This window comes from Mytilus galloprovincialis, chromosome 9 (assembly GCF_965363235.1).
Source record: "Mytilus galloprovincialis chromosome 9, xbMytGall1.hap1.1, whole genome shotgun sequence".
Classification (NCBI taxonomy): Eukaryota; Metazoa; Mollusca; class Bivalvia; order Mytilida; family Mytilidae; genus Mytilus; species Mytilus galloprovincialis.
In genome coordinates, this window is record NC_134846.1 from 67,556,740 (window position 1) to 67,578,594 (window position 21,855).

The following is a 21,855-nucleotide window of genomic DNA, read 5'->3' on the forward strand; positions in this document are numbered from 1 at the left end:
GGGCAGTGTCCATGGCAGCACCAGTATACCTTGAAGAGCATACCATAATAAGCAGCATGACAAACATAACATTCAACAGCGAAAACGCTAGATAAATTGTTTTAATATGAAGGATTTAGTAAATTTATTACTATTTCGATTTTACAGTATACCGTGTAAAATGGCTGTATTTCCGGTTTATGTTATGGAAAGTACACACATGTGCTGTGATGGACAGATGTAAGTTAGTAGCACTAAAGTAGTAACCCGATAAACAAGAATGTGTCCTCAGTACACGAATGCCCCACTCGCACTATCATTTTCTATGTTCAGTGGACCGTGAAATTGGGGTAAACCCTCTAATTTGGCATTAAAATTAAAAAGATCATATCATAGGGAACATGTATACTAAGTTTGAAGTCGATTGGACTTCAACTTCATCAAAAACTACCTTGATCAAAAACTTTAACCTGAAGCGGGACAGACGGACGAACGAACGAACGAACGGACGGACGAACAAACGGACGCACAGACCAGAAAACATAATGCCCCTCTACTATCGTAGGTGGGGCATAAAAAAGTTTTTACTGCAAAATATAATGCGATAGTTTTTAAAACATTTTATGAATGCAAGTTGACAAACTATTTTACTAAATTGCATATTTATTTCACAACGATAAGGTTTCATAGAACTGTTTTAATTGAATACCGTTTTCAGTGCATGTTCGTTGTCCAGAGGTTATTAATTTGGTTCCAGACTTCATCAATTTTGTTGTATAATAAACGAACGGGTCGGGTCGTAACAAGAATATATTAAAACTGCCACTTACGCGTCCTTATTCACCTATTTCTTAGGATCACTAGAAACACCGACACTAACAGTATTAGAAGTGACACGGACCACTATATCATAGGGAATTCAATACACATCCTTTGTGAAACTATTATTTCTATTGTTATAAGTTTATCATTGCCAAAGTCATTATTTAACACTATTATTTTGTACGAAGTATGATGTATTCAAACTTGATGCACCATGAAACTTGATCTTGAGGTTTACAATAAAGCTGCAGCATTTAATATGTTGTGTCTAATATTCTTAATTTGCTCCATGATGAAGGAAGATGGTTAACCAGGCTGTAAAAAGACTTCATTTGGTTTTAATATTTAATTCAAAAAAACTTTTGAACTTTATTTTCTGATACTTCCACATTTTGTGTCAAATGATAAGAAATATCTTTATTTTGCAGCAAACCTGGAAAATATGCCTGCTTGAATGAGCCAATGATAGAACCAACGTTCAACAAAAAACTTCTATATACCATTTTTTTTAAACATTGCAACCCCTTAAATACATATTTGTTTATTTCGCTTTTGATGTTTATATTTAGTAGTTTTTATAAAATTCTATAATAATTCTTTTACAACATTAATAATTTGACAGTGTTCCTTATGGCATGTATGATAACACAAACCCTATAATTTTCCGTAAATACCGTATCATAAACTTTAAATTAAGTTTTCAAATTCTTAATAACTTTTTTTAAGCAATAAAGTCAACTATAACATTTTCACCGATATAATTTAAAGAACAAAGAATTATAACTCATATATTCATTGATAACTGTACGTAAATAATCAAATATTATGTCTGGGAAAATCAGTGATGCTAGGTTAACAAATTTCGAATTATAAATATGGTTGTCTGATCATATGGCGAAATCGTCTTTTATGGTGTTATTTAATCTATAATTCTGTAGAGGGAGGATATAAAATTGACACATTTGTAGTATTTCCCAACACATTATCTATATATTTATCACAATAATACTAATTTCTGACAGGTTATGTAAGGAAAATGGTAGCAATACTTAACCTACGGACATGTGTAGCGGGCAGTTGTAATTATTACATGTACCATGTTGTTTTATGCAGATATGATAATTGACGTGTGTGAGAAACTCGTAAGTGATCAGCTGTGATTAATGAACCGTAACTAAGTGAAATGTGCATGCGCAGGAAATCATTAATCAAGGTGACGAACACATGAACTCCCTGACAAACATTATTGACAGTTATGGATGACCTGAAAATAACAGAAGGCAGCAAAATAACAAAATGTGGTTAAATGCTGGGGTAAAAACTTCTAACTGTCTGCTCGTTTTTCAACTAGGCTGTCAAAATCGTTACAAGCAAAACACATCTTAGTGTCAACTGATTACAGAATTCCCGTCAATCAAAATCTATATTTGAAATGTACAAGCGTCATATATTGCAGACTTTACCTTGGGAAATCCCCTTGAAACAAATCATGGTGTGCATTAAATTTATATCAAATCAATATAGGAAAATCCATTACGTACTTCGGATCGACCACCTAAAATGTTTGTAACTGTGATCGTTTGCATGTAGCAGTGCACCGCGGATGCATTGCAAGTCATGTTAAAAAAAAACACTTTATAAATATCATGCTTCCGAAACGCTCTTCTGGATTTTTTTTCATTAGGAACGCTCAAAGACTAATATTTGAAAGCCAATGATGTTTAGGAACATACACATTTACAGAGCTAAATATGCAGATTGAACAAGAAGAAACTGACTTATAATGCTGACATATAACCAACTTTCAATGCATCTTTATGAGCATAACATGATATCATCAAAATGCAATTGGATCCCACACATATTGAACGATTTTCAAATGTCGGAACATACAATAATTTAAACATGCCCATCAGGTCATGCTGGTCTAGTAATTTTATGGCAACGTTTCATCAAAGTATATTCACGAATTTTCATTTCAACTTTTTTTCCAACACATTTTTGACATCGTGCTTTTGATTGCCCCCTTTTTTCAATCAGGTCACTTTCATATGGTCTTATCATATTATACTATTATTGTACACTGAAAACAAACCAACAGTTTATTAAAATATTATAACGGAAACTACGTTTTTCAAAATAGGAACACATTTTAAACTTTCTTGGTCAAACCAAATGTATGGGAAACCTTTAAAAGAAAAACACCTGATCGATCGCTTTAAAAGGGTGTGATTACCATTCTCAGCATGTAATGTTTGGCTACTATGTCCTTAGATACTAGATATCTTTTTTCAAATGCATTTACGTTCAGGTCTGATTTCTTACGTAAGAATGTACGAAAATTTACATGACTCATAAAACACACATAGTACAGCAGCAAATAATGTGATTATTTTTATCTCTTGTATTCAAGTACGTGTTGAAATTACAGTACAAAAGGAACCCATTCCACCCTTTAAAATTTTAGTCTGAAATCGTTTAAGTTTTCCGATTAATCGTCCACAACCGAATTTTATTTAAAAGTTACCTTGATTAAAAATCGTTTCAACGAACACCAAGTACAAAATAATTAGACGAAAAGGCATGTGAAAAATCGTTGATTTCTCTGAATCAATTCCCATGCACTGTTTACCCCTTCCAATACTGATGCATGTAAGAGTTTGTCAAAGTTCTGTATTTTTGGCTAGAAGATACAACAAAAAGTGTGATAAATGGGTGTATGTGATATCTGACATTAACCACTGTGCTAAGTAATCCATGAAGATGGAATAAACATTATAAACTATTACGTGATTACAGCACGTCTGCTTAATGCAGCATCCATGTTTGCAAAAAAATATATCTAGAAAGATTAGTGTCATTTCATGTCATTCAAATCTAAAAATACGATACAGAATATATGGATAAATAATTTGAAATTGAAACTTTGAGTTATCTTGTTTAAAAGAAATCTTTTCTGTTATGACATCGAATTTTCCCTTTCTTCTAAAATACATAATTTTTTTAATTGTAATTGTAAGTCGGTTATCTGAATGCATAAGAGAAAAACTTAATTATTTCTGCATTTTTTAATTTTTTTAATTTGTTTTTTCTTTGAATTATGCAATTTAGAGAATATATAATGAAAATGCAGATGCTTTCCTGAATTTATAACCATACCGTATTTGTCATCATGACAAATCTGCGTCAACTGCCTCACGTTTTCCATAATTATAATTTTGATAAATATGTTAAAGTGTTGAGAAAATGTTGATAACATATAAATATACCTTAAAATGAAGAATACAACTTCAATTTTTTAACAATTTTACGTCTCCCAACAGTTTTCTTGATTTACCTCGCCAGGACCGCTCAAAAACTAAATTTGAAAGCCAAATGGTGTATATAAACCAAAACACTTATAAGTGCTGAGAGGTCCTTGGAATCTAATAATATATAAACTCGATACATAATACTCATTCAGATTCCGATTATTCCGAATTTGGATATTTATAGCTATGAAGAATTAAAATGAAACCACATTTTGAACAATCAAATGAGCTTATCAATCCTTTGACAACTCTTTACCACGTCTGTCAATATGATGACGTCAATATGAAATATCTCGGCATGGTTTTGCTACTTGACAGTAAACGAATCCCGACCTGGAAGTGAAGAGAAAGATACTATCAGATGTTCATCACACAGATAATGCTTGCAAGATCTGCAGATTGGATTCATGAACATGATTTAACCAAAACATTCCATGACAAATGAAAATATATTTTTGGATGGATGCATGATCATCTTGGGCATATGTTAATATAAAACTTCGAGATTTATTATCTGTTTTATTATACATACCTGCCCAAGGATCTAAAAGATAAGGTTTTGTTTTGTCTAAGTGTATACTGAAGAACAACAACCCTCTGTTTGAAAGTTTTCGAATGTATATTTTGTAATTTTATAGACATGAAATGCAGCATCCGTCTACATTGCAAACCTACTTCACCAAAAAAGTTTGAACATCGAACATGAACTAAGTACGTAACTATTGAAAGCATACGCCAAAACTATTAACACACGGTATCTAGCGTGACAGTATGATGGGAGATACGTAATGCTTCAGTATAAATATTGCATATAACAGAAAGAAAGTTAAAATGGTTGATTTTCAAACTTTTATCCTTTATGTATTAAAATAATTGTTACAGACCTAATGATATTTATTTTATTCTCATCGGATTTTGTCTAATGCTTAGTCCGTTGCTGTGTGTGTTACATTTTAATGTTGTGTCGTTGTTCTCTTCTGATATTTAATGCGTTTCTCTCAGTTTTAGTTTGTTGCCCCGATTTTGTTTTTTGTCCATAGATTTATGAGTTTTGAACAGCGGTATACTACTGTTGCCTTTTTCTAACACTTTATTTGACACCATTTTACAATGCTTATGTACTTCACTTGTATTTTTTTTACACACAATATAGATAAACCATAAAAATTGCATGGCATTTAATTGAAAAAAAATAATCATGGACGGGTTTTGGTTTTGATCACCGCAACACAACCTTTCATTACACTGATGTCTACAATAGCTTTGAACAATACGGGAGATACTGAATACCCTTGAGTTACCTTTACACATAATTAAACAAATTTAGCCTCTTTTTAAATACTGCTTTACAAAAAAAACTCGACTGCTATTGTAGTAATTTTCTTATTGACCTTAGAAGACACTACTTTGTGTGATAGCCAAGAGTATCCATCTTGCCCTCATCTGCAGGGACAAATTCCAATATCAATGCCAAATTTTACTAATGAGGCAAAGGTTATTGTATCAACACCTTTGATCATTTGAATATTTTGGGGTCATGTAAAATTTGAATTGCTCAAGGCTAAGTAAATGTTTTTTAATCGTGAGACCAACAACATACTGTGGTTAACATAAACACCTGAAATCTTGTGGTCGACAACTTTACTGTTGTGTTTACATGTACCATCGTGTTAAAAATCAAACATCAAATGACAAATGTAATATGTCTATGGATAGAGGTAAAACATTGGTGACCATATCTTCAAGTCATGATGAGTTATACTTTTCTTCGTTTTATATAACATGCAAACTAAACTACAGAGCATACAGGGGATCCTAACAGAAGTTAAAAATATTAATGAAAATAAAATACTAAATTGATAACCATTACAATTGTCAAAAGATCCGACGATGGGACCTTACTATAGTGTTACATACTGAAATTAATTTCAGTGGTTGAAAGCTTACTTTTATATTATCAAGTTTCCCCATTTCTGAGTAATTCAATTATGAGATTTCCACATGCAATTAAGAAAATGCAAAACAATACCTGTAAAACTATTTCAAAAGAGATTTAATATATTGTGTCAGTTTGCTTTGCACCAGTTTGTCCAGGATTTAATGACAAGGTTGCATGACTTGCTCTAGCTTGATCACATCAAACGAAATCAAATATTTTCTTAAATTTTCCAAAAATGCCAAATTAAGCCTTATGCCTTGAAGTAAAGGTATTATATGTTGTAACAACAATATGATGTGGTTCCGAGTGTACTATCATGCCCACTCAATTTAAAGACTTTTACATCGGTGTACCTACCACACACCAGGTTTGGGTAATATGAACTATTTTTATGGACTGTATGTTAAATTGTATCGTATGATTACAATGCTAATTAAGTCATCCAAGTACTAAGTGAATGGATGAGAACTTTCATGTACCAAAGAATCAGCAAGACCAATCTTACTTCCGACTTCATAAAAAACTACAAAAATATCGAGTATGCTTATACATAACAAAATCTACAGTAGAAGTCGATACACTTTTGAAGAGAATTACTTTAACTAACTGATCCCACAAATTTAAATGAATTATGAGGTACCCATTCTTATTTTCTTGCCCTTTTATGAAACCGTGTAAGAGTAGCATACACTTTTTAACAGATCTGCAAATGATAATAAATATGTGCTTTATTAAATCATGTGTTATTTCTTCTTTTAAAAATAAATAACAAATACGACTTGTTTTGTTTGGTGTTCAGTTTCCAAAATTCCATCTACCGTAAATTATTTTGACTCTTTTTTTATATTCATAATTCATAATCAAGGTTAAAAAATAATTTAGCCAAAACATCAAACGTCCACTGTATTTACAGTTAATCAAAACATTTGTTGTCTTTGAAAGATTGCTTCAAAATTTCTATTTGGAGAGTGCCGACGACTGCATGCGGCATGGCTATATTTAAATTATATGACAAGTTAACCAGTGCAATGACCTAAAATGAGCATCCTATTCAAGTCTACCCCGTGTGCAAGTCTGCAGTAAATATTTCATTCATAATTCTCGTATAGTATGGACAGCTAAGAAGACCTATTAATTAAAAGTAACTCTAGAATGGCCAATTTATGAAAGAGTATTCTTTATCAGTATACAATCTGAACAGGGATAAATTATGAGAATTAAAATGTCATAAAAGGTGTGTATTAGGAAGATTTTATTTCATTACAGGTGCAAAACGATAGGCAACAAATAATACCTGGACAAGTAGATATAATCTAATTATCATATTGTTATTTCTTATCTGATGATATATACAACACATTGTGCATTCAGAAGTCATCATACATATGTCAAAATGGGATATAGAGAAGGTTCCTTCTTGTGCACGGTGTTGCAGTAAGCACAACCCAGGTCAGCAATATGACAAAGGGTCATGTATGAATTTAGTGTTTAATTTCATATAGAAATATACTTTCTATTTTGCATGTCTACTTTATTGTAAAATTAACCATCTTAATTACCGGGTTTTAATAAAGCAAACCCTCTCATAATGATAAATGACTACCTAGTGAAAAATTGAGCAAGCAAAGATGACAGACTTGATAAGAAAATTTGTATAAATGTTTAGATGGCTGGGCATGATAAGTGCTGTAAATCATATATTAATTATTAACATGTACATGTCTTTTAATTATTAAATTACCTAGGGAGTAAACACTGATATCAATTTGATCCATTTTACACCATTTCTGCCTAACATGCACTCTTAAGATTTAAAGTTTACTAGGCCAGTTAGTGGTATGAAAACTATTACAGGATTACCCATGTTTATTTTTACTCATATATTTCATTCATAAAATGTACTATTAAAAACAAATATCATTCTTCTTTTGTAAAAATTGTACTCTAATGTTTACAATAAAAATATAAGATTTCTTCATTAAAATGTATTATTTTCATATTTTCATGTTGCACTTTTATGCAATAAAAGGATACATCCTAACTCTGACTTTTTTCCACTTCTTTTATTATGTTGAATCTTTTCATTCAAGTTTTGTTCCCTTTCTTAAAACCCTATCAAGGTATCATTTTAAAGCTTTTATTACGATATTTTATTTTTGACTCATCCTTTAACTCGAAACTTATTTTAAATCTTAAGCTAAGCATTTATAAATCTAGATCAGTAAAGAAAACATCTATGACAAATGTTTGAAATTATAAAATTATATTTAAGCGGTTGATCTAAAGCTGAATGCACCCTATCTGTAAAAGTTTACAGATTGATTTACCTTGACAGGTGAGAATTACCCTCTCATTAACGGCTATTTCTAGAGGCTCAGAAACCAACCATCACCTGCAATATATGTTACAGGTTGTGCTCGGGTCCATTATAGGGGTCAGATATCAAACAGTTTTTCATGACAAACTTCTAAACTTTACGAATTTTCTATCATTTTAAGTGAACATTTTATAGGTATAGATATTAAGTTAACATCTTATACTATCTACTTATTGTATCAGTTTCCAGGTAGGTTTTCAAACTTATTTTACGGTGATTAACTCCACTAAACTGCATGTAGTTCATTTTATAATATTTACCGAAAAACTTTGAAATAGGTCAAATTTAATGTTTTTAGAGGTCTGTTATTACAATTATGCACATTTTATTACCCATTTAATTTTCTACCATGTGCTTTTGATACAATATATTTGCTGTCCCAAACTGTTAATAACTTTTCATTTCCTAATGCTATTAATAAACAGAATAACATTACGTATATGATTCTATTTCAGGAAAGATATATTTACCTTGATAATGAAATAGGCAGGGAGCTATCTGTAAGGACCGACATTTAACCTCATTGACCGCTATCGGAAGTCAGTGTTATCACATTTTTATCAAGGTAACAATCTTGGATACAGGTGTACAGCCTACATACATTGTGACAATCATAAGACAATTGAAAACAGAATACATCTGCAGAAATGTTACTTTACTCAATCGAAATTTGCTGAAGGTCTTCTTTGCAAACTTCAGCAAATAACTTTCAATTGGAAACAGAATACATTTGCAAATTGCTATTTTTCGCAATCGAAATTTCCTAAAGGTATTCTGCACAAATTTGAGCAAATAAATTTCAATTGAAAACAGAATATATCTGCAAACTGCTACTTTTCTCCTATGAAATTTGCTTACAAGTCTGCTATGCAAACTTTAGCAAAAAAACGTTCAATTGTTTTAGATTTATCAGAGAAGCCTTAGTTTTAGTTATAACTATCATTATTCCTTTCTGAAATAAAGCTTTTTTTTTATTTTAGTGAAAATAATCCCCCTTGTAGCTTAGAGATATTGATTGATTTGAGGTTAAAACTTTCTTCATTTTTCATGTCTATCCAAATGATATTTTATGACTGATGATGATGAATTTTAAGTTCAGGCAATACTACGTATAACTTAGATTTTGTGGACTTTCCCTTGGTAAACTGGTGTTAAAGTGACCTTTAAATTTTGCCAAATACTTGACACTCTTTGCTAAGGGCATAACCGTTGTCTTACCATAATAAATGAGACATGACCTAGCATTTCTAATACATATTTTACACTTGTTAAAAAAAAAAGGATTTCGTTTTTTAAATGTATCTTTTAAAGTGATAAATCTATTTATCTAATGTCTGAAATATTAACTTTTTTTTCTGATTTTCCCTCATAGTATATGTAAATGTTTATATAACTTTTCTACATGATAAAGCTATAATAATAAAATGAAAATGTCAACTTATTAAATAAATATATGTTAAATTAATCGTAATGATCTGATGTTAATTCCCCATTGACCTAGTGAAGAGAAATAATTTATATCCACTAAGTATGTAACATATTGTAGAATGAATTAAAGTCATACAAAAAAGTAATAATTTATGGACTTAATTTACTTTTTATATGTTTACATATTGATAATTATAAAATAAAATAACGGTTTGTGATGAATTTTGTGGTCATAGAGCCCTGAAGCTGATATAATAATACCCTTGATTTAATCGAGAGTACACAAGGATTGTCAATGGCCCCCATTGTTTTATTTTCCTCCATTGATAACTCTGGTGACCAAGCATATTATTTGACATGTTACTACATTGTTGTCACTTTCATGTTTATATTTGTTTACTTTTATGATATAAACAAATTTACAAGGTCGACAACCTAGTAGCTACATGGCATTTTTACATGCAAATTGTATACAGATTTTGCATTCATGTACATAATTTTTAATAAGAGTTTATAAACCAATTTTTATATACATCTTAATTATAATATATCATAAATGTTTTATATGATATAAAATTTTCAATTTAACCTAGAAAAGTTTAAACAGGTAACAACAAATGGAAACAAAAAATGTTTTCCCTGACAACCCTACGTGTATGCCACCCAACGATTTTTGGTAGGGAAAATGTAAAGAAAGTTGCACATTTTGACCAATTCTATAAAAATCAATTATGCAGTCAATACACTGAAATAGCTGCAGTGTCACTGCACTAATAAGGTCACTGATTATTTAAAACTTTCTGTCATTCACAAAACAACCTTGAAAATAAATCATGCAATCGTACTACATGGTCAATTAATCGTATTATCATTAGATTGAGATTGAAAGATGAAAAGAAAAAATTCTATACACTCTTTAACCTGATCTATTTAGTATTTGTCAAAAATCATCTTTACCAGCTTGAAGACACTTTATAAAAACATTAACCATAAGTATGAAATACTTTAAAAATAAATATTCCCCAGCAAGGCCATATGTGGTAAACCCTTAATGAATTCTGCATCTTCAAAACACTTCTACCTAGGATATGGCTGATTCTTGACTAAGGTTCATGTCTCTTTATCAATTCTTTTCCAAACTACAAACTATTATGTCAGGTTTTTTTTGCAAAGGTAAATAACTTCTAGGTAAAACAAACTGTACCTATGCCTACACAAACCTAATGGAAAGTGCATATTTAGATTATAAAACTACATGTTTGAGGAACAATCATTAATTCTCATTGCATGTTCACCTAGTTTGCAATCCCATTCATATTATAGCGTAATGCACCAAAGAAGTCAATCTAATGTCATATGCCCTACCAGACACAATACTCTTTCTGCTGTTTTTTTTTATAAAGTTATACAATTTTAAAGACTTAATCATTCATTAACTGTATTTCACATGATTATCCATATAAGGTAATGCTACAATGACTCAGTAATGATATTTATGTAAGTAGTTAGATTAAATGATTGAAATTTTTTTACTTACTATTTACTGGCACAATACCAGCATCTGATGTTTCTGCTTCACTTGGTAAAGTGTGGATTACACTAAAATTCTATTGAGTATATGATTAAATATTGGGCTGACCTGATCCCATTAAAAGAGGAAGGTGTATGTATTTTTGAAAGTGCAAATAAGTCAGAACTGCAGCAATTATTGCTATTTGTTCCCATGGTGATCATTCAAAGAGTTTTTCTGAGGAAAAAAATAGGCAGCTGCAGATCTTATTAGAATTTCTCTTTAAAATTTAACACATAAACTCCTTTAATCTTAGGTTTTGATTGGAAGTCTGGGATTAATTTCTCCAAATAAGGAGTTCTTCCTTAATTCATTTACTAAAGCAATAAATATGTAGTTTTGGTAAGGGCCACCAAGGCAACAAAAATATTTTTTTTCTGCCAGAGAATTCCAGTAAAGCAACCATGTATCTTCAACCTCAATGGAGCATTCCTGTACATCATCTTTTCTCAATTACCAACCTGAAATATAAATTAAAATATAATTATATATCAACAATTACTAATATTACTTAAAATGTGAAAGTACAATTGAGAATTGAAATGGGGAATGTGTCAAAGAAACAACAACCCGACCAAAGAGCAGACAACAGCCGAAGGCCACCAATGGGTCTTCAATGCAGCGAGAAACTTCGGCACCAAGAGGTGTGCTTCAGTTGGCCCCTAAACAAAAATGTAAACTATAGATTTGCATGGTTTATTTTTCAAATTCTTTTCAAATATTGGACAAATCTGATTTAAATTTCCTTTATCATGGACATTGAAACCTTCACAAAGTTGATAAACTACTGATGATATTTTCATAAAAAATGTTAATAGATTATTTTAAAGGCTTGATAGATATTAGGCCTTGAAAAAAATTGTCTGCAACTACTTTCATAAACAAAAATCTTCGACCCAGTTTCAGGACTTGGTGAATGAGTATCAATACTATAAAATCGTTCTTTTTTTTCTTCTGTTATTGTTTTATGCTAGGAAATTTAATAAAACTAACATCTCATTACCAAACCAGGTGTTGACTAAGACTTGTATTATTTACCACCCCGTTACTTTTTCTTTCCGTGTTATGCAAGATTTGATTATGATTAATTATGTATTGTGATTTGCATCAATGGGCGAAGAGTACTTTATAGATTACAAATCAATTGATTAAAATATAACCTCAGATTTGATTTCACAACTTTTTGGACATAATGCAAGAAATTACTTGACATTTATTGGAAAGTACTTGAAAATATTTAAATCAAAGGTGACCATCAGACTTATAGTCCTGATAAAATCTAGTACATTTAGCTGATTTTCATTCGAAAAGAAATCGGAGGTTGGATTACGCTACGATTGTAACTTCATCCTCATCTGTTTTTTCCATAATCACTAGATGAAAATGTGCGATATTAATACATATTAACTATATTGTTTTTCCCAGACGTGATTTAACTTGATGTATATGACACATACTAGGCAATACTAAAAGTGACCAGCACCGTAAAGTATGAACTTAAAAATCAAAAGTTGACTGTACCGTACGTAACCAGACTTTTAATATCACTAGAGTTCATCAAATAAGTTAAATCATAAGATGAAGATATGGTTACAACGTATTGAACACTGCCCATATCGTTAAAGGGACTGCAGAATAGAAAACACAAATAGTTGCTACAACAATAGACTGAAGAATGAGAATCCCAAATCTCAGCCAATGAGCCGCAACATTTTCATGATGGGATATAAATCAAGATAAACATGTTTTCAAAAAGTTAACAACCATTCAAACATTTTGTCAGCTTCAACTATTTCCCACTTAGTAATTGTGATTAAGTGACCTGTAAAATAAGAGATTTTCAAATTTTCCTTATCAGGTTTTCCTCCTGTATAAACCACAGAGGTCTTTTTTCTTTATTTAGACCTGTCAAATTTTTTTATAAAAAGTACACCTGTATTTTTGATGTTTTACTGATAAGCTAATAATATCAGGGAAAACAATACTAAGAATCAGTATCAGATACTGGGAAAAGTTCATTACTAGTTTTACTAACATCCACCCAAACTTTGTCATCTTTTGTTCTGTAAACTTTCTCAGTGTAAAATTACATGATTTTATAATTGTAATAGATACTTATTGAATTAATACCCTGGTCAATTAGTACGGGAGATAAATTATAAAGAGTAGAAGTACTTTTTTTGAATTCCCTCAGAAATTAAAACCTTCCTGTTAGCCTACACACTTTTGAAGTTAGACAATTGTCAAATAAAAAAAATAAAAAATACAGAACATTTTGTTTTCTTTCCACGAATAAAAGAAACATTACATTTAACTTAGCATCAAAGTCCAAGTATTATACAAACAATAACAAGAAATAATTTCTCAAATATGGAAGGAAATAATCTAAGGTAAATTATTATTGGTTAAAACAATAAGTACTCTTCAGATGTCATAATATTATAATATGATCATTGTGCTATAAAGCAAAAGTGAAGAGGAGATTTATCTGAAGAAGCAGTTTCCTTCTGTCTTTTGTGACCCCTTTGCAAAGCCCTTATCTTGTAAGATTACTTATTTTCAAAATATAAGTATTTTCTTTTTAAATTATAAACAAGATTTTATCAGTCATTTTGGTAAGACTTCCTTAAAGTGATTAAAAGCAGTTCTTTTAAAACTTCTTTACACAAAAGTCGGTCATGAGAACTATGCCCTTGGCCTGTTTATGGTCAAGTACATATATTTACAAATATGCCCTTGGCCTGTTTATGGTCAAGTACATGTATTTACATGTGTAGATCAATAAAAATTTACATGTTTCAAAATTTAATATATTTCAAACCCAAAATGTAAAACTTTTTTCCAATGCATCGGAAAATAGGACATCAATTGATTAAGGGCTATTCCAGAAAAAAATGTATGTGGGGGGGGGGGGGGGGGGGGGGGGGGGGGGGTTGGAAGGCACATTATATTAATAATACATCGGTCATGGGTATCAGAGCAACTTTTCACACTATAATGCACTATAATTCTTATTTACAATTGTCTGGGTTGCGGGTGCTGACAAAAACTGCCTTCCAACCCCCCAACCCCCCATACATTTTTTTCTGGAATAGCCCTAAATAAATTTAACTCCTGGCAAGTTCACCATTTCCAACTTTGGATTATCTATTTTTACTCTTATTTTCAGATTAATTAGTATCAACAGTATAAAAATTATAAAATGGTCGGTAATATGGTCACAACAGTACTGCCAATAGGAATTTTAAAATAATTATAAAATGGTCAGGGTATGGTCACAAGAGTACTGCCAATATTTAAAAAAAAAAAAAATTAAAAAGTTATAATAGAAGAAAATTGGCTATGGTTTTGTGATCATATACCTTAATAAACAAGCTAAACAGTTGATTCAGTACATCTTAAAGAGAGATCTATCACTTATATCACCTTTGATATGACAAACATGGTCATAAACTTGGCTATTTTTTTCTTAACAATTTAATAAAATATCATTATTTCTAATTTGATAATTGATTCTGTCAAAGTAACAGTAAGAATTTAAATTGCTAATATATCGTCATATCAATTGTAAAACAAATTTATACAACAAAATTAATAAATTTCAAATTATTATGAGTTATTTCAATTCAGAAAACAAATTAAATTTTGTGTGTATTTATTTACTCACTATATTTACGTTCAAAGGAGTAAATAAATTTCTTATCAAGATTTCTATTCAATGCATTGTTGACATTAAAGTTTCTCTATAAATTCTGAGATGTCAATTTTGTTTATTACCAATCTTAATGCACTGGAAAATATTCCAAATTTTGGTTGACCTGTTCATTTAGATATAACTGAATAGTTGGGAAGCAAATGTTAAAGCTAATGATTTTAGATTATATAAATATGTAAATCTTGATAATAATTTACCCATGGGAAAGTTAACTTTCTCCTTTTGTTTCCCCATCAAAATTTTAAAGTTTAAAGATGTCGATACTTTTATCGAAGAAATTTGACAGAAGTCAGATCTTGTCAGTATATCATTTTACCAAAAACAAAATTTGCCTTTTGATTTTGTCAAAATATTGTAACAAAACCGCCATAAAATGTGAAACTAAAAAAACAAAAAGACCTGTTGGTGACCCTCTGCTGTTGTTTTTTATTTGGTCGGGTTGTTGTCTCTTTGACACATTCCCCATTTCCATTCTCAATTTTATGTAGAAAAGTTGGTTGATCGATAAGGCAGATGAACAAGATCATGTCCCACACAAACCTGCTACAAACATTAGAGTTGACAAATTCATGAACAAATGATTAATGCAGTATTCTTACGGTTGATTAGGGTTTTAACACCCTGTTACCCTCCTATTGAGACCCACTGATTTGACTAAATGGACCTATGATACGACTGAGTACCCATATTGGAGGACCCATATGTCAATAGGTACAGTGACACCATCTGGACTTGAGCATATAGTCTCCCTTATACACAAATTCCTCAGATAAATTTTGTTTAATATCAGAAGTGATGCCTTATCAGAATTTTGCATTTTGTATGGTTTTGCTTACATGGCATGCTTTTTTAACTGCACTTATAACAGCTTAAACTAAAGCTTTTAACTGTTTATAAACTTGTGTTTTCTTGGATATCAGATTTCAAATTTCTATCTTTCACTGCATACAAAGCCTATCAAAAACTTATAATTCTTGAACATTAAAATTCATTGTTAACCTGAACCAACACGACCCATGAATATTGGTATCTAACTAATAATGAGGAATCCACAGAAGGATATCTTTCAACTGGACCCTATGTCAGCTTTTCATTCCTACTTAAATCCTGTAAAGATACCCCCGTACTCTATTAAAAGCCCCCTAAACAGTCTATACTGTTCCAACATCAACTGGACCCTATGTGAGCTTTTCATTCCTACTTAAATCCTGTAAAGATACCCCCATGCTCTATTAAAAGCTCTCTAAACAGTCTATACTGTTCGGACATCAACTGGACCCTATGTGAATTTTTATTCCTACTTAAATCCTGTAAAGATACCCCCGTGCTCTATTAAAAGCCCCCTAAACAGTCTATACTGTTCCGACATCAATTGGACCCTATGTGAAGTTTTCATTCCTACTTAGATCCAGTAGGGATACCCCCGTGCTCTATTAAAAGCCCCCTAAACAGTCTATACCGTTCCAACATCAACTGGACCCTATGTGAAGTTTTTATTCCTACTTAGATCCAGTAGGGATACCCCCATGCTCTATTAAAGGCCCCCTATACAGTCTGTGACATCAATTGTGGTTAAAAAAGTAATACTTATAAAACTTTAAATCACTATATACGTGTGGTATTCACACACATCATTTCATTTTTTTACAATTTTTTTTCACCATGGTTCATCAGAATGGTCAACATGTCTAATGACTGGTTAGGGGATGGCCATTACTTTATTGAATTTTCTTCACAATTGTTCAACCCTTACAATTTAACTAACTGAAAAATTGTTACCTTTTTAATATGAACACCTGTGGTTATAAGAAAAATGTAAATGAAATTAAATCTTAATTATACTGATTGAATCTTTAATGGGAATATTACACTTTTCTTCTCAATGCAGTAACTCATTCATAAAATGAAGTTAATGAACTGAACAATTTGTTAGTCTTGGTAAATAAGTTTTACATTTTTAATTTTTTATAAAATTGAAATTAATAATTATGTATACACCCTTTACGTACATTATAATATTTACTGTCAAATGGTCAATCTAGATTCGAGTAGATTTTCTCAATCGGTGGTCTTTTCTCTCCTTCTCATCCAAGGTTAGACACAACCTAAAATAGAAAGAAAAAAAACTCTAGAAATAAGTTATACAGAAAACATATGTCTTAACCACATAGAACAAAAATAAAGATATTTGCATTTATGCATTTATGCATTTGTATATTTTTTTTTTATAACATTGTGTCTTAATCATATTGAATCACTTGTAATCATTTGTTTGTAATTAATGTTGATTGTTCTGCTCCTTGTGGGTGCTTTGATTAGCAATAAAATATATTTGAATTTGAATTTGTATAAAGAAAACTGTCTTCTAAATTCTGTTCTTCCCCTTGCAGCTTTCTCCTCCTCATTTTTATAGAATTATCTAAATGTTACACCTTGTACCTTAATAATTGGTAGAAAATTATTTTTTAATCTTCAATGTGTTATCTAATATGACAGAATTCAGTGAAAGCTTCATTAATATCTTGCTTATAGAATTTGACTTCATACCTTAATTTTAACATGTTATACATAATGCCTTGCTGGGTTGAAGATAAATCTTGCATTTTATTTATTTTGAAGGAATTATGTCCCTTGTTCATGTATTACAAGGTTTGAGAGGTGTCATGTGCATTATGCCGTTACATCTACTTTTCTTCTTTTTTCATTTTTAATAATATTTTATTACATAATTAAATTTACATCATTAAATCATGTAAGGGTGATCATTGTATCAATAAGATAAAAAAAATCTGCTGGTTTATCTTAGTTATAATCTGGTACCCACCCGTATTACTTCACCACTCTTATCAATATCAAGACTGTTTTCAACTGTTATTTCTCATTAAATACTATGATACTTTGCACCTATTGAAGAATTACTGATCAATTTAATTTACATTTAAATTCTCATTACGACTAAGTCAGGGAGTACAACGAGACATTTCTTTAAAAAAAACTTTAAACTATACAATCCTAAGACGCTAGTATACATTACATATCGGTAGAAAAACAGCATCATCGAAATGGCTGACATTAATTAAACAGAATTCTTATCCCGTTATTAATGAAAACAATATTGGTCCAACCGATGCCAGGCCTATTGTTACGACTACTGTCAAATTTTTGAGTTAACCGTTTATAAAATGTTGATCGACCTTACACATGCAATCTTCACTTCCATTGTTGTAACTCAATACACTAACATTATGGTTAAGTCGACATTAAAGTTTACAAGTTTATACGTATCATATAGACTTTATTCTAGGTGTTCCACGGTACCTTTTCAAAAGCATCATTTAACTTGATTTAAAGCAAGCAAGTTTCATCTTGGTCAGTTTCTGTGGTTTGGGCAGACTTTGTAAAATTTTGCATTTTCATTGTTTATAAACAGCAGTTATTTGAAACAACCCCTGCTAGGAAGTTTTTGTGGTTATGCATTATGATTCTATTCTTCATCACTTAACTTTCTCACACAATATTTGTAGAATTCTAGAACTTATTGAAGTATCATTTTTAGGTTGACAAAAGTACACTTTATAGAAGATAAAAAAAACTGCAAAAATACAGTTCATCATCCCAAGAAATGCTTATATTTTTTTGATTAGATACAAATCATGCATTTCAACTAAATTATTTAGGCTTCTTTTTCTTTTAAGGCCAAACAGGAAAAAGAGACACTAATCAATTTCTATCCCTAAAACCTATTCCCTGGTTTACCCTGACCTGCATATAGACCAAGGTCAAATTTAACCCAAATGCAGCCTTACCTATATCTTATAACAAACAGGCTTCATTGAAATAAGTTAGGGTAAAACGTGTAGTTTGGATCTGTTCAATATCATAAATCCTGTAGCAATGTTAACCCTTACAACATACCATGCTTTAAAAGGCAGTCAAAATATATGTTACGAAACGATCACTGTAAACACGCGTTTAAATTGAGCCAAAATATCATATATTACTTTTAACATTGAACTATTAATGAAAATTGAATGAGGACACTTACAAATAGATTTTAGGTTATCTCTTTATCCGTCATAAAATTTTACTCTAAATGTCTATGGCAGATTAAACACAACAGGTAACCATCAGGCTAACCTATTCATTCATCTTTTTAATACCATATAATACCCAAAACAATATGGAATCTCAATGATAGTTGTCAAACGGGAGAACGATTTAATCCTTCAATGAATGAAAACCTGTAAGGTACGATTGCACAATAACTCAATGACAAATTACTTAGGTGAGCGGTGCCAAATAATCGCAAGTGTCAGCTGTTTTTATGTTGCACAGGTACAGAATTGATAGTAAATGTTATTGTAAAATACAAAAATTAATGTTTACTTGTGAATTGAGAAAACATTTAAATAGAAAAATGTAGAAATAAATGATTTCACTTGGTTAATAGAGGTTCTAAATGGAGTTTTGATAATTTAATATCATAACTTTAATCATCTCTGCATCCTGTTGCTTTGTTCCAAATTCTGTCAGAAATATAAAATACATGGCATTACAATTTGCCAAAGTATTGTATTATACTTAAGTATTTTCAATATTATCATGTATTGTTGTCTTTTTAATGGGGATTTTTAAATATTAGTATCTTGTCTTGTTAGCTTAGTCTCAATTTGAGTTTTCAACGGAAATACCTTAAAAATTTCAATAATTATTTGAACAAGATTTTATTTCAATTTCTCTCCTCTTATGTGACTAGGGACAATCATGTATTTCATGCCTGTTCAGGTAGAATCTACAGTAATATTATTGGTTCCAATGTATGAATCCTATATCAACCAACTAAATCTAAAAGACTAAAAGACACCCAGAGGGCATTACACAGTTGTTAATATTAGAAAATAATCTTAAACTGTCTCTTTAGTTTTCTGAAACCTATTTGGTGCATGTAAGCGAGACAGTGCTATCAAATTATACTAAGAAATTATCAAATTTAATAGCAAATTTTATTGCTGTTGCTCTTCTTCAAAATTAATTTAGTCTTCAATATTGAGCTGATTTACTTATATAATTTGCATAAAAATGCAGCTACATGTTCTTCGATACTGACTGATAACTCCTACACATGTTCTACAAGTCTTCAAGGTATATTTTTGGAGATTTACAACTTAAATTACACGATACCTTAGTCACTGTTGATTTAATCTTGTTTTTACATAAGGTAAAAAAAATATTCTAGAAAGAGATAAATCAGTACAGGACCACTTTCTAATATCTCAATCAAACTCAAAAATGTTGTTTTTCAGTCATAAACTTAAGATAATTTTTTTTTATCATGCCAATTACTAAATGATTTCATGTCATTCCAACCTTATCTAATAAATACTTCCAAAGTAACCTAACACATAAAACAACATTTACATAAAATATATTTCATAATGTAAATTTAATTACTTATTTGTGTAATGAACATAAATTAAATCTTTTTTTTGCATTTCTATGTCAGAAATTAATTATAATTTTATTACAGTTTCAAGGGTTTGGCGACAGGAAGATCCAATGCTCTGAAGACTTGTGTCAAAATTTTCAGCTGATATGCACTAAGCTTAACCTGATCTTTTTTATTGACGCAATTTGTAAAGCATCTTATATTTAACGTTTTAGGGTAATATAGATAATTATACAAAATTCAGACATAAAAGAAGCTAAAGACACCTTTTAGTTTCTCCTCTAATTTTATAAATTATTTCTAAAGAAGAAAGACATCATGTCTCCAATATTTCAAACATCACATTCAAAATGTAATAATTCTAATATTTGTAGGCGTGCCTAGTAGATAAAAGATGAAACAAGACTTACGGACATAATTCCCCTCCCACCTGACTTTTCACAAAGAATTACAATTAAGACCAAACCAAACAACTTGACTGTCAAATCACTTCAAAAATAAGATATTTACTTAACTAAAGTATCAATAAATTGGTAAAATCATTCAATACTTAAAATTTAATTCAAATAATTTTTAATGAATGTGAAATTTGATCTAATTTGACAGGGACAATCTGTGGATATAGTTTGTTACCCTCAATTAAGGCCATCTATTTAAATAGTAAATTATAAAATTGAAAAGATTTGTGATTAGTTTGAGCTAAATGAACTTTAGGCTGGAAGTGCCACTATATGTTCTTCCCAGTCTGTTATCAGAGAGCTGACTTTTTTTCTTCTTAAGAATCCATGTTTAAATTTGACTTTAATTAATACTGCACATTAAATTTATATCAACTTGCAAAATTTATTTAAAGATGCATTAGTTGCACATATTAACATTATTATTAATTATAGACGACATTTAAAAGCAATACTACTTTGTATGCACTAACTTAAGAGAAGTAGTTACTTAACAGAACATGCTAAAATACTATAAGTACTCACCAATATCTATTTGTGTGGTATATTTCTTAAAAACTCACAAACTACTTTAATTGAATTTTTTACCAAAATGCATGTCAGTTAAAACTTATATAGCTAAAATATTCATCTAAATGACTAAGTTGTAAGGATGACTTAGATTAAGGAATTTCTCACACATATCTAAGTAGACAAAATGACTGATTAACTTAGTATATGTTCTAAATGTACAAGACTTGAGACATTTTTGTTGCATAACTGAAATTACATGTTACCTGAGAAAACAGATTAGTATTTGCTCATCTACAG

The 21,855-nt window shown here is 30.4% G+C and overlaps 1 long non-coding RNA gene across 1 annotated transcript; it reads right to left on the minus strand.

Moving 5' to 3' along the window:
* Nucleotides 1–1,615: 1,615 nt before the first annotated feature.
* LOC143045729 (uncharacterized) lies at nt 1,616–21,621 on the minus strand. The gene is made up of 4 exons (XR_012969013.1): nt 21,571–21,621; nt 17,151–17,246; nt 11,394–11,887; nt 1,616–4,445 (listed from the first exon to the last, which is right to left on the minus strand). It is a non-coding gene; the product is annotated as an uncharacterized LOC143045729 (long non-coding RNA).
* Between the last annotated feature and the right edge of the window lie 234 nt (nt 21,622–21,855).